Genomic DNA, 13,639 nt, shown 5'->3' with positions numbered 1-13,639 from the left:
CCCCCAGGCCCCAAAGTCTTAGGAAGCACATATTTTTAGCAAAAAATGTTCAGCCCAGTCCTGTCAGGATTGCAGTCTTGGTGTTTGTCATTATGCATACTTGAAAGGTTCAGAGGGAAAGGAGAGATGAAAGGATTTAGGACCCTCAGGCACATCAGAAGTTATCCCACCTCAATTAGCTTTTCCTCCACCCTGTCACCAGGTTTAAGAGGAACATGAAAGGAAACTGCAGCTGCAGGATGCCCCTTTGCCCATCCCCCTCCCAGTCCGACCTACTTTCATCTCTTGCCCTAAAAAATAAATAGGACAGTGTGAGGATAGAAGGAGAAAAAAGTGGCTGGGTCACAAACCTCATTTTCCACCTCCACCCTTGCTCTCCTGTTTTAAGACCGTCTTTACCTGGACCTTACTCCCCTGTATTTATGATCTTTCTTTTAAGAGGTCCAGAGTTATTTTCCCAAGTCAGAACAAAATACCAAGGGCAGAAAATGCTCTGTGATGCAAAACACATCAACCTTCTTTTCAGAACATGGCTTTACATAATTATAACATGTTTGACTGGAGGAGAACAAGACATCATCTTTCTCAAATCTCTCATTTGCAGGCAACTGAAACACAGAAAAGTTAATTGACCTGTCCAAGCTAGTTCCTGACCCAGTACTAGGAGGGAGATTGTCTGACTCCTATCCAGGATGTTTATCAATAGACTTCAAGGTAAGAATTATATTTTTATATTCTTTTTTATGTGGCATGCCTTATGCTGAATTTTGAGCATATTATAACACACCATACTGAGAAGTCACTTATCTAATAGTATCAACTGTCCATAGCGCAAGCAAGAATCAGAAAGCAATTGAAAAGGAACAAATACTCCAAATAAATGGCTTTGAGTTTATATACTAAGTTTATTTACTTCATATATAGGAAAGGTCTTCAAGCATTCAAAGTCAATGAACTAGCTACTGGCCTAATTTGGTACACTATCCTAACAAGTTTGATATTTGATTTTTTTTTTTATTTACTTGTTCAGGAAACATCCATTGAACTCAGGCACTATTCTTGGAGGTTAAAGGTTCAAAATTAAGTAAGACACAGCCTTGGAGCTCACATTCTACAATTGTAAGCCTACAATTCCAAGGCAATGTGCTTGAATGAAGGTTGGTGTAGGTGCTATATATGAGGCCATGCAGTCCTGCCTGGGAGAGTCAGAGGAGACCTTACACAACAGGTGAAGTCTGCATTGAGACTGGTTATGGAAGTAGGTGTTTATTTGCCTAGACGAGGAAAGGACATTCTAGGGCAAAGGGAACAGCATGGAAAAGGCAAGAGGCATGGAAGAGTGTAATGTCTTCCAGGAAGTACAGAGAATAGGGTAAATTCAAGGAGAGGTGGGCTTATATATCCTCCTAGGAGTTTCTTTGTAGCCAAGTGACTAAGTTCTGACTAGTGTCTGTAAATGAAAGTGGTATGTGAAACTCCCAGGCTGAGTCCTTAATGGAAAGAAGCATGCCCTTTTCATCCCCCTTTCTCCCTTTTTGGTGACTAGAATGCAGCCTTGATCGCTGGAGGTGGAGCAATCATCTTGGAACACAAAGTAGAGGGCAGAGCAGCAAGATTGAAAGGATTTGGGTCCATAATGATTGTAGGGCTGCCAATTCAGCCCTGAGGTACTCTCATTTACATGCAAGAAAAATAAACTTCTATTTTATCTAAGCCACTGTTCCTTTGGGTTGTTGTCACCCATAGCCACAACAAATCTTAATGCAGATAATCAGGCAGATGGTAGTACCATGAATTGGGAAAGTGAATGGAAGAAACAATAAAATTGGGAGAGGGGAAGAATATATAAATTTGGATAGGTTGATGTTGAATTGAATGTGGAACTTCCAGATAGAGATATCAGGCCAATGCTCAACTCTACAATCTGGAATTAGGAAAAAGGTTTGGGAGGGAGACTCAAACTTAAAATGGCCAGTGTGGAGGTAGCAGAAAAGCCATGGATATTGTTGTGAGTGAAAAGTAGATGACCAAGAAAGCAGTCACTACTGGAGGTTAGAAAAGTCAACGTAGTAAAAAAAGGAGAGTGTGTGTACTCTGGACACAGAAGCAAAGCCAGAGTCATAGGCAATGTGCTCAGGCCAAACTGGAAGGAACAGCTTGCATGCATTTAGTGAACTATACTGAATTGTCCAAGGCCAGAATGGAACACAGATGGAGCAGAGGCCAATGGTCTCTATACAGGCTTCCATGCTGTTGATGTAAGAGCATTTAAAAGTGTGTTCTGAGTATTTGAGAGAGCACAGTAACTAGCAGATTTTCTGACACACCAGGAAACAATCAAGATATGAAGGTACAACATTAAGAGACTCTGCATCATGAGTAGTTTCATAGAATAACATGATCAGGAAAGTTTGATCCCTAGCATGGGAGCTATCTATCTTCTGCCTTGGTTATGAATATCTTTTTTTAAAGATCCTATTTATTTATTCATGAGAGACATAGAGAGAAGGCAAAGACACAGGCAAAGGGAGAAGCAGGCTCCTCGCAGGGAGCCCAATGTGGGACTCGAACCTAGAACCCCAAGACCACGCCTGAAGCCGAAGGCAGTCAGTCACTCAACTGCTGAGCCATCCAGGAGTCCCAAGTTATAAATATCTTTGTGAGGAAGGCAGGTACCTGCCAGAAGGCTAGTGCATCTCTTCAGAGCAGGGCAGGTCCCTACAGAAGCCAGTAGTTAACAATGTTTTGATTCTTCTCAGAGTTCTATTTGGCTTTGCAACTGACCTTATCCTATAAGAGAGGAAAATAGGAGAATAAGAGAAGTCAGGAGGGAAGGAAAAGAGTGAGAGTGAGTGAACAAATACTTATTTGGAACACTCAATAGTCATATAGTCTTTGTAGGATACATAAAATTCCTGTCATCTAGAATTCTGCTTTTGTCCTTCTTGTTACAAAATATTTCCATCCTTTCAAGATCCATCTCACATTTTACTATCTCCACAGACTTCTCAAGTCACCCTGTCCCACGTTGATCTTGCATTCATAAAAACTCAGCACTTCTACCTCATTTGTACTATACAAGCAGTCATTTAATTATGTACTGATTTTTAACTGTAATCTATGTGGAATCTTGTCTTTCTGAATAAATTACACATTCCTTGAGGAGAAGGATTATATTGTACATGGCATCTGTATCCTTTACATGTTCTATTTATAGTAAGTATTAAACAGATATTTGGTGGTGAAATGGAACCAAAGGAGCATGTGAGTTGTGTAAATGTCATGACACACCTGCTAGTAACAGCATCTCATGGTGGCTCTATAAGCAGGAGTAAGTACACATTATGCACTTTGTTCTTCTTGTTTGATGTATATGCTAGAAAATATTTAAATAATCACTCAGAGTGCTAAGGTAAGCCTTCACACCATAGCACATTGCTTGTGCAATAGATAGTTTACAGTGTTGGCCCTTTGGCTTCTAAAGCTTTTTCATTTTTTGGTGAAGTAATTTACCTCAGTTAGTTGAAATGATTTAAAAGTTTATTTCAGGGATGCCTGGGTGGCTCAGCAATTGAGCATCTACCTTTGGCTTGAGGTGTGATCCCGGGGTCTGAGGATCGAGTCTCATGTGGGGCTTTTTGTGGGGAGCCTGCTTCTCCCTCTGCCTATGTCTCTGCCTCTTTCTCTATTTCTATCATGAATAAATAAGCAAAATCTTAAAAAAATAAAATAAAAGTTTATTTCATTTTTTAAAGCAAGAAATGGTGAAAGGCTCAGATTTCCTTGTAATGACATAGTTTGAATCTTCCCATGCAGAAGGGGGCTGAGACTTGGGGTCTGCCAATTTCTATGTAAATCCTGAAGCTCCTAGTGGATAACAGTAGGCTCTGTTTAACTGTAGAGATACACCAAAAAGTCTTTAGGTAGAGTGTATATGTAAAGCCAAAAGCCCAACCCTAATGATTCCAGAATGGAGTATAGAAAAAATAGAATTCCAATAATACAAACAACAAAGACAAAAACTGAGTTCTAGATTCAATAGCTATTAATCTTAAATTTGAGAACAGGAACCACCTGATCTTACAGAGGTAAAAACAGCTAAAATGACAGTAGTTGGTTTTATTGAACTGTACTGCCAGGTACTATGCTTTGCTTTTTAAGTAAAATATCTGTAATCCACAACAATTCTAAAGAAGTATTATAATCTCCATTGTATGGTTCTAAAAACACAGTCAAAAGGATGCTATGTAAACTGCTTAAGATTGCAACGCTATTAATGAGAGAGACCTGGGATAGAAACCCACATCCATATGAAGCAAAATATAACATCTTAGCTACATATGATGCTCTGCCCCTGGCAAATACTTTCTTCCTTATTAGGTCATCAGAACAGAGAGAAATAGTCCAAGCAAAGACCATCCCCATTTTCCTGGTGGGAAAACTCATACCCACAGACATAATTTGGATTATCCAAGACTGTGATTAAAATATAGACAAGTGAAGTTTTGCTCTTTTACACAAAATTCCATAAAGCAACCATGGTTTCTTTATTTGAGACTTAAAGACAATGAAATCAGAAGTATTTTTTCCAATGAAGGATAAAAATAAACAGGCCTGGAGGGACTGTTAGGGGGGAAAGTCAGTATGGATTTAGCATCAGCTTAGAAAGACTAGTGACTTGGTTGCTAATTCTGTCCATTAGCCCAGTATTTAGATTGTGTTTTTTCTAAAGATAAGAACCATTTATTTCTCATCAGACACTGGATTTGCAAAACTAAAACAAATACCCCTTCCCCAAAACTGGATCAAAAGAGGTATTGGGCTAGAATATTAAAATATGACACATTGCAAACATGGGACAACCATTCCCAATCACTGTGTAAAGTATCCCCAGTTCCCAGTTATATAAGAGAGTTTTAGAGAAGGCCTGTACTCTTATTACCTGCTTTTTTCCAATCCACAGTAATTTCAGTTGTATCCTCCTCTATCTAATTCTTTGATGGTTGGTGACACCCTTTCCTCTTAGATTGGAAGCTTTTGGACCTAAAGTATAGGTCTTTGTCAGTTGCTGTCCAATTGTTTTACAGTTATTTGAGAGTCATGCAGCTCATTTAATTTTTAAATGTCCTAAAATATCAGGTATGCAATTTGTGGTAGAAATGTAACAATAGACCTTTTTTTTTTTTTTTTTAAAGGGGGGGGATTTCAACAGGGATGTAACTAGAGGGATAAATCTGACTCTCTAAGTCATTAAGAATATAGAGCATGCTGGTTACAAAAAAGTTTCTAACAAAGAGAATTATGTAGCAAAGAAGGAAAAAAATACAGGTACTTAGTTATCATGACTACGTGCTTCAGAAGAAAATACAAGTTATAGATTTTGATGAAAAATGTATTATTTTATTTTAGATCAATAAATCATGATCTTGTTAAGTTCTGTTTTAAAAAAAGATTTTCCCCAAGGGGATCCCTGGGTGGCTCAGTGGTTTAGCACCTGCCTTCCGCCCAGGGCATGATCCTGGAGTCCCGGGATCGAGTCCCATGTCAGGCTCCCTGCATGGAGCCTGCTTCTCCTTCTGCCTGTGTCTCTGCCTCTCTCTCTCTGTCTCTATGTCTCTCATGAATAAATAAATACAATCTTTAAAAAAGAAAGATTTTCCCCTATTGAAGAAAACCTATTGAACAAACCAAAGGTTTGGTTTGTGGTTTACTGGAAAAACTCCTCCAGGCCATTTGTTGACAATAAGCATATAAAATTTACTAGTATCCAAACAAGGCAAAGCCCTGATTTTATTTTTTTAAATTACTGGTGATGGGGACATATTTATGTGTATGGAGGGAAGATGTCATATTTACTAGAAGGAAAATGTAATCTTAAGGCAGAACAGGAAACAAACTGAAACCTTTGCTGTATACGTAAATCATGTTTGGCTCAGGGCAGCTGACAATTTGTAAGGTTAACCTATAAATCTTTTCATTCTTAGAATCTCTTCAAACTTTGGATGGCTTTATATAACCATCCAAAGCCAGTATTTTTTCTTCTTGTGCTTTTCTACATTCATTCATTAACGTTGATTACAAATAAAACAAGAAAGAAAATTAAATGGGTATTGGTGAATACATTTATTTTTACAGTGTAAAGACATCTTAAATCAATGTCTAAAGGAAGGAGATTAATTTTTCTAAGTAGTGTATGGATAGTCTCATCACTCTATATCTCTTTGTTCTTCAGCAAGATACTCAGTCATATTTAGAGAGCTGTGGTTACATCCTTTAAATAAGGCCAGTTATAAATATCAAGCAAACCCCCTTTCCCTCTTCAGTTGCTTTATTCACCATTACAAATTTCATAGAAGGACAGCTTGTGGTTAAAATGCATGTGAGACTGTTACTGTAATCCATGAGAACATAAAGGTCTAGCTTTATGAGTTATAGACCTCTTTGATGTCATTTGACTAAGAAATTTCATCCTGTTAGCTGTATTTCTTCAGCCTTTTAAGGTAGCTCATTAAGTGGAAAATGCTTCTTAGGGCTCTAGTTAAAATCCCAACTATCAAGATTCTTACCCCCAAAGACCTTGAGCCAGTTCCTGCTCATGTACTGGGAACATGAGCTCCACAGAGTGAGGGTTCTTTTCTGAAGATGGGACATCAAGTGCTCTGGAAGAATAAGGAATTCTTCACTGAGAAAATTATCTGTGTTGACAAGCTTTGTAGATTTGTTCAGTGACAACTTAGGTAAGCTGAAATTACATCTCTCCAGAATTTCCTTCCCTGCATAGTTCTGAGTTATGGTCAACCACAAGAGACATTTTATATCAGATTAAGAAAATACAAATGAAGGAGAGCCATCTTCTTATCCTGAAAGATCAGGATAGTGCACAAGGTGCTACTGCAGCTCACAAAGATTCTCTCTTCCTCCTGCCTCACTCTTTTGGAGTGAGGTAGCAGCTGAGTTCACAGATCCTTTAGCTTGTGTCTCCTACAGCTTTTCCAACTCCTGGGACAGTTGAATACTTAGCTTTGAGATGAAGGATGCCAATTTATGTAGGCAACCCCCATCATCATAGATGAAGGCTTAAAGGTCATGGTGAGAGACCAACATAGTTCCAGCTCAACTTTGCAAGTTCTAATTTATCTTTGTTTTCCCTACTTCATGTTTGCCTTCCCTTCTTGCCTTGAGGGTTTGGACTCCAGCATCAACTCAAAAGCAACAGTTTCACGTGGGCTGTTTGCAGCTTCCACAATTGGATATAGTAAAATTCCTATAATAAATCCCTTAATATTGCTATCTATAGATATAGATATTAATACATATATGTAGCTGAAATAGAGATAATAATAGGGAAAGAATGATGAAGATGAAGAAAGGGATAGATATCTCCCACTGATTCTGCTTTTCAGATGAAACCCTGAGTGTTACTAAGCCTGGACTCTGTAAGAACTTGGAGGAGCACCTCAAGGGGAAGGAACTTAAATGATAGTACTAAGGGAAGCAACTTAGACCTGAGTGTTAATTCTTTTGCCACTATCTCAAGGTCTGGCTCCATTGCTGACCCCTGCCATTTGTTCAAACTATAGACTGTCTTATTTTTTGACCCTGCCCTTACCCCTGCATTTGATGACATCTCAGCTTGCCCTATTGACTATTATTGCCTTGACTCCTATTTGTGGCCATTTTCCTCGACCTTCTTCCTGGATTTTCCCTCTGTGTGTGACTGCATCTATCACTGAAGTCTTTCTGCAACCCTATCCCCACTATCCCCTCATCATAATCTGCCACCATCTCTGGAAAGCAATATTTTAACCCTCTAATATGCTGACTTCTGTGCTAAGAAAAATATCATCACACAGAAAGCTTGAGGTGGAAGGTGATAGAGTGAGTAGTGAAGGATTCAGAGTCATGGTAAACAAAGAAAGGCAAGCCTAAGTAGGAGATCACACTGGTAGCCACTGGTTAGCAAGGAATATCAAGAAAGATAGCATGCCGGGTCGCGTGGGTGGCTCAGAGGTTCAGCATCTGCCTTTGGCTCAGGGCGTGATCCCAGAGTCCCAGGATCGAGTTCCGGGATCAATTCCCACATCAGGCTCTCTGCATGGAGCCTGCTTCTCCCTCTGCCTGTGTCTCTGCCTCTCTCTGTGTCTCTCATGAATAAATAAATAAAATATTTTTTAAAAAATGAAAAGAAAGATAGCATGCCTTAAGATACTCTGGAGAGTTGTGGATGAGGTTCTAAAGAAAGAGGACTTTAGAGCTACCCTATGACTCAGCAATTGCACTACTGGGGATTTACCCCAAAGATACAGATGCAGTGAAAAGCCAAGATACCTGCAGCAATGTCCACAATAGCCAAACTGTGGAAGGAGCCTCAGTGTCCATCGAAAGATGAATGGATAAAGAAGATGTGAGATATACACACACACACAATGGCACAAGGGAATATTACTCAGCCATTAGAAATGATGAATACCCATGCTTCGACATGAATGGAACTGGAGGGTATTATGCTGAGTGGAGTAAGTCAATCGGAAAAGGACAATCATCATATGGTTTCACTCATACGGGGAATATAAAAAGTAGTGAAAGGGGTCATAGGAGAAGGGAGAGAAAATGGGAAAAATCAGAGAGGATGACAAAATATGAGAAACTCCTAACTCTGGGAAATGAACAAGGGGTAGTGGAAGGGGAGGTAGGCAGGGGGATGGAATGACTGGGTGATGGGCACTGAGGGAGCACTTGATGGGATGAGCACTGGGTGTTATACTATATGTTGGCAAATCAAACTAAAAAAAAAAAAAAGTCTCCTTCAGGGATGCCTGGGTGGCTCAGTGGTTGAGCATCTGCCTTTGGCTCAGGGTGTGATTCTAGGGTCCTGGGATCGAGTCCCCCAGTGGGCTCCCTGCGTGGAGCCTGCTTCTCCCTCTGCCTGTGTCTCTGCCTCTCTCTCTCTCTCTCTCTCAGTGTCTCTCATGAATACATAAAAAAAAATCTTTTAAAAAAATAAAGAAAGAGGACTTAAGGAGCTAAATGCAAACCTCATATACTCCCTAAGTCTGAAGAGAAGTTGCCTTGAGGTGCTTGGCTGGCTCAGTTGGTAGAGCACGTGACTCTTGATCTCAGGGTCATGAGTTCGATCCCCACATTTGGGGTAGAGTTTACTTTAAAAAAAAAACTATGAAGAGAAGCTTCCTTGCAAACAGAGTAATTGATAGGGCTACTCTTAGCAAGTGAGATAGTGTGCCATGTCTTAAATGTGACAGCACATTGCTCTGCCTAAGCATCCCTTTATAATGGGTAAGCTAGAACTGAGATTATTCTTTTGTTTGTAGTAATTTTTGACCTATAAAGTTTCAACCTAATGTTCAAAGAAATAGCCTTTTATGAAGCTTTCAGTTAAACACCAAGCTTCAAAAGAAAACAGTTAAATTTATAATAACATCAAAAAGAATAAAATAATTAGTAATAAAGTTAACAAAAGAGACAAAACATATACTCTGAGAACTACAAAATATTTAACAAAAGAGTACAAAACATCTACTCTGAGGACTACCAAATTAAAGATCTAAGTAAATGGAAAGACATTTCATGCTCATGAATTAGAAGACTCAATATTGTTAAGATGACAATACAGCCCAAATTGATCCACAGATTCAGTACAATCCCTATCAAAATCCCAGCCACTTCTTTGCAGAATTTAAGAAACTCATTCTAAAATTCATGGGGAAATGAGAAGGACCCCAAATAGTCAAAACAATCTTGAAAAGGAAGAGCAAAGTTGGATAACTCACATTACCCAATTTCAAATTTAACCATACAGCAACAATAACCAACAAAGCATAGTACTGGCATAAGAATAGACTGATACATCAATGGAATAGAATTTAGAGTTAAGAAACCCTTACATTTACAGTAAAATGATTTTTTACAAGGGTGTCAAGACAACTCAGTAGGGAAAGCAATAGCCTTTTCAACAAATCATGCTGAGACAACTGGATATCTACATGCAAAATAATGAAGTTAGATCTCTGCTGTACATCATATATAAAAAAGTAACTCAAAATGGATCAAAGACTTAACTGTAAGAGCTGAAACTATAACATTCTTAGAAGAAAGCAGGTATTAATATTTGAGATCTTGGTTTAGGCAAGGTATAATATCAAAAACAAGCAACAAAGGAAAAACATAGATCAATTAGACATCATCAAAATTAAAATCATTTGTGCTTTAAAGGGCACCATTAAGAAAATGAAAAGGCAACCAGCAGGAAAGGAGAAAAATTTTGTAAATCATATATCTAATTAAAAAAACTTATTTAAGATATATTTAAAGAAAGCTCTTCCAACTTAATAATAAGAGACAAATAACTCAATCTAAAAATGAGCGAATAATCTAAATAGATATTTTGCCAATGAAGATATACAAATGGCCAATAGGAACATGGAAAAATGCTCAATATTACTAACCATCACGGTGATACAAATTAAAACTACAATGAGATATCACTTCGAAGCAATTAAGATGGCAGAGGAGTAGGGGGGCCCTAAGCTTGCCTTGTCCCTCAAACACAGCTAGATAATTATCAAATCATGCTGAACCACCCAAGAAATCAATCTGAGGACTAAGAGAACAAAACTGCAAGTCTACAAGTTGAAAAGTGACCACCTTCTGGAAGTAGGAGGTGTGGAGTTGATTTGGGGGAGATAAGAACTATAGGTGCTTTGGAGGAGAGGGAGCTCTGCTTATGGAGACTACCACAAGGTATTGTAAGTGGGGAAGTGCAAAATCTGAAGTCTTAGAAGTCTGCCACCATCAGGGTCATGCCTGGCTTAAAGGTGCTTCAGTGGGGAAGGAGGGCAGAGACCTGGGAGCAGACGGCATGGTCTGAGGATTCCCTGGGTTGCAGGAAGAATGGGTGCTGCCCACATGCTGCACTGTTCCCAAGCATAGGAGCAGGGACTCTAGGTGAGGGCAGCAAGCCTGGATACTCGCTGTCTGCCTTGTCATAAACTCTGAACTGCTGTGTGATCATGGGACTGCTTTCCTGGCACAGGTGGTAAACAGCAAAAGTGCAGCTAGACCCTGCCCCCAGAGGATCAGCACAGATCTGCATTGCAGGGGTCCCTAAAATTTGGAGTTTTGAAACCCAGCCACGCATCTGAAATAAAACAGTTTGGACACAAGCAAGGTGAAGGCATGGATCTGACGAAGCCAGGGGCATAAGAGGGGTGATGGTTTGCTCTTTGGTGAGGGCTTCCTGAAGAGTAGACGGCATGAACTCTCAACTCTGGGTTAGAGAGCAGGATGCCACCATTTTCACCCAGCCCATCATTTTGTAAGCCTTCAGGGTGCAAAACAGGGCCACCTAGTGGTGGCCAGAGCCGCTTACACCAAGCCCCGCCCAGCTGCACACTGGGCTCCATTATCGCCAGTACAACATTATCGCCAGTACTGAGAATCAGTGCAAGAGGCCCCCTACCCCAGAAGACCAGTTTAAATACCTTGCACACACCGAGTCTCCTGATCATAGAGTGCTGCAGAGCTTCAGATCTAGGAGAAATAAAATCCAGCTTCCTTTTTATTTTTTATTTTTATTATTTTTAAATTACTTTTTAAAAAAATGTTAATCATTTTTTAATTTTTATTTACATATATTTTTCATATATTTTTATTTTTTATTTAAAAATTTTATCTAACTTTTTCTAACAAGCAGAACAAAATACACCCAGGATCTAGTTTTTTGTTTTTTGTTTTTTTTCTGGATGAAATGACAAGATGGAGGAATTTGCCCCCACCAAAAAAACAAGAAGTAGAACTAAAGGCTGGGGATTTAATCAATACAGATATAAGTAAGATGTCTGAACTAGAATTTAAAATAACAATTACAAGGATACAAGCTGGACTTGAATAAAGCATAGGAGACACTAGAGAATCCTTTACTACAGAGATAAAAGAACTAAAACCCAGTCAGGCTGAAATTAAAAATTCTATAATTATGATGCAAACCCGAATATTGCCATAACATGAGGATGGATGAAGCAGAGGAAGAATCAGTGACAAAGAAGATAAAATTATGGAAAATGATGAAGCTGAAAAGAAGAGGGAAAAAAAAGTAAAGGACCACACAGGTAGACTTAAGGAACTTAGTGACTTATTAAGACATAGTAACATTCATATCATAGGAGTCACAGAAGATGAAGAGATAAAGGGGCAGAAATTTTATTTGAGCCAATTATAGCTGAAAACTTCCTTAATCTGGAGAAGGACACAGACATCATAATAGAAGAAGCACAGAGAACTTCCATTAAATTCAACAAAAGCTGGTCATTTCCAAGGCATATCATAGTCAAATCCTCCAAATACAGAGACAATGAAAGATACCTGAAAGCAGCAAGAGGAAAAAAGTCCTTAACCTACAAAGGAAGACAGCAGGTTTGCAGTAGATCTGTCCACAGAAGCTTGACAGGCCTGGAGAGAATGGCAGGGTATATTCAATGTGCTAAATGGGAAAAATATGCAGCCAAGAATACTTTATCCAGCAAAGCTGTCATTCAGAATAGGAGAGATAAAGAGTTTCCCAGACAAACAAAAACAAAAGGAGTTCATGACTATCTAACCAGCCCTGCAAGAAATATTAAGGGGGACTCTTTGAGAGGGGAAAAAAAGACCAAAAGCAACAAAGACTAGAAAGGAGTAGAGAATACTACCAAACACCAACTCTACCGGTAACACAATGGCATTAAATTCATATCTTTCAACAATCACTCTGAATTTAAATGGACTAAATGCTCCAATCAAAAGACATAGAGTATCAGAATGGGTTAAAAAAAAACCCAGGATCTATCTATATACTACCCACAAAAGATTCATTTTAGACCTAAAGATACCTGGAGGCTGAAAGTGAAGGGATGGAGAACCATCTATCATGCTAATGAGTGTCAAAAGAAAACAGGATCAGACATACTTAGATCAGACAAACTAGATTTCAAACCAAACACTGTAACAAGAGAAGAAGAAGGGAACTATATCATAATTACGGGATCTATCCATTAAGAAAATCTAACAATTGTAAGTATTTATGCCCCTAACTTGGGAGCAGCCAAATATATAAATCAATTAATAACAAATTTGAGGAAACTCTTTGATAATAATACAATAATAGTAGGAGACTTTAACACCCCACTTACATAAATGGGCAAATCATCTAAGCAGAATATCAATAAGGAAACAATGGCTTTGAAAGACATACTAGACCAGATGAACTTAATAGATATATTCAGAACATTTCATCCTAAAGCAGCAGAATACACATTCTTTTCAAGTGCACATGGGACATTCTCCAGAATATACTGGGTCACAAATCAGGCCTCAACAAATACAAAAAGACTGAGATCATACCATGCATATTTTTAGACCAGCATACTATGAAACTTGAAATCAAACACAAGAAATAACTTGGAGAGACCACAAATACCTGGAGCTTAAACAACATGCTACTAGCAAATGAATGAGTTAGCCAGGAAATCAAAGAAGATATAAAAAATACATGGAAGCAAATGAAAATGAAAATATGACAGTCCAAAACGTTTGGGATACAGCAAAGGCAATCCTAAAAGGGAAGTATATTGTAAAACAGGCCTAC

General features: G+C 38.7%; 1 protein-coding gene across 2 annotated transcripts in view; it reads left to right on the top strand.

The window, feature by feature from the left end:
* RPS6KA3 (ribosomal protein S6 kinase A3) overlaps window positions 1-13,639 on the top strand; it is a 1,133,953-nt gene that overhangs the window by 372,481 nt on the left and 747,833 nt on the right. For both annotated transcript variants that reach the window (XM_072744446.1, XM_072744453.1), the window contains exon 4: window positions 605-714. The gene's annotated coding sequence lies outside the window, so the exon portion shown is untranslated. The remainder of the gene's footprint in view (window positions 1-604; window positions 715-13,639) is intronic.

This window comes from Vulpes vulpes, chromosome X (assembly GCF_048418805.1).
Source record: "Vulpes vulpes isolate BD-2025 chromosome X, VulVul3, whole genome shotgun sequence".
NCBI classification, from domain to species: domain Eukaryota; kingdom Metazoa; phylum Chordata; class Mammalia; order Carnivora; family Canidae; genus Vulpes; species Vulpes vulpes.
The sequence above is the reverse complement of the archived record's forward strand: the minus strand, read 5'-3'. Positions and strand labels throughout refer to the sequence as shown.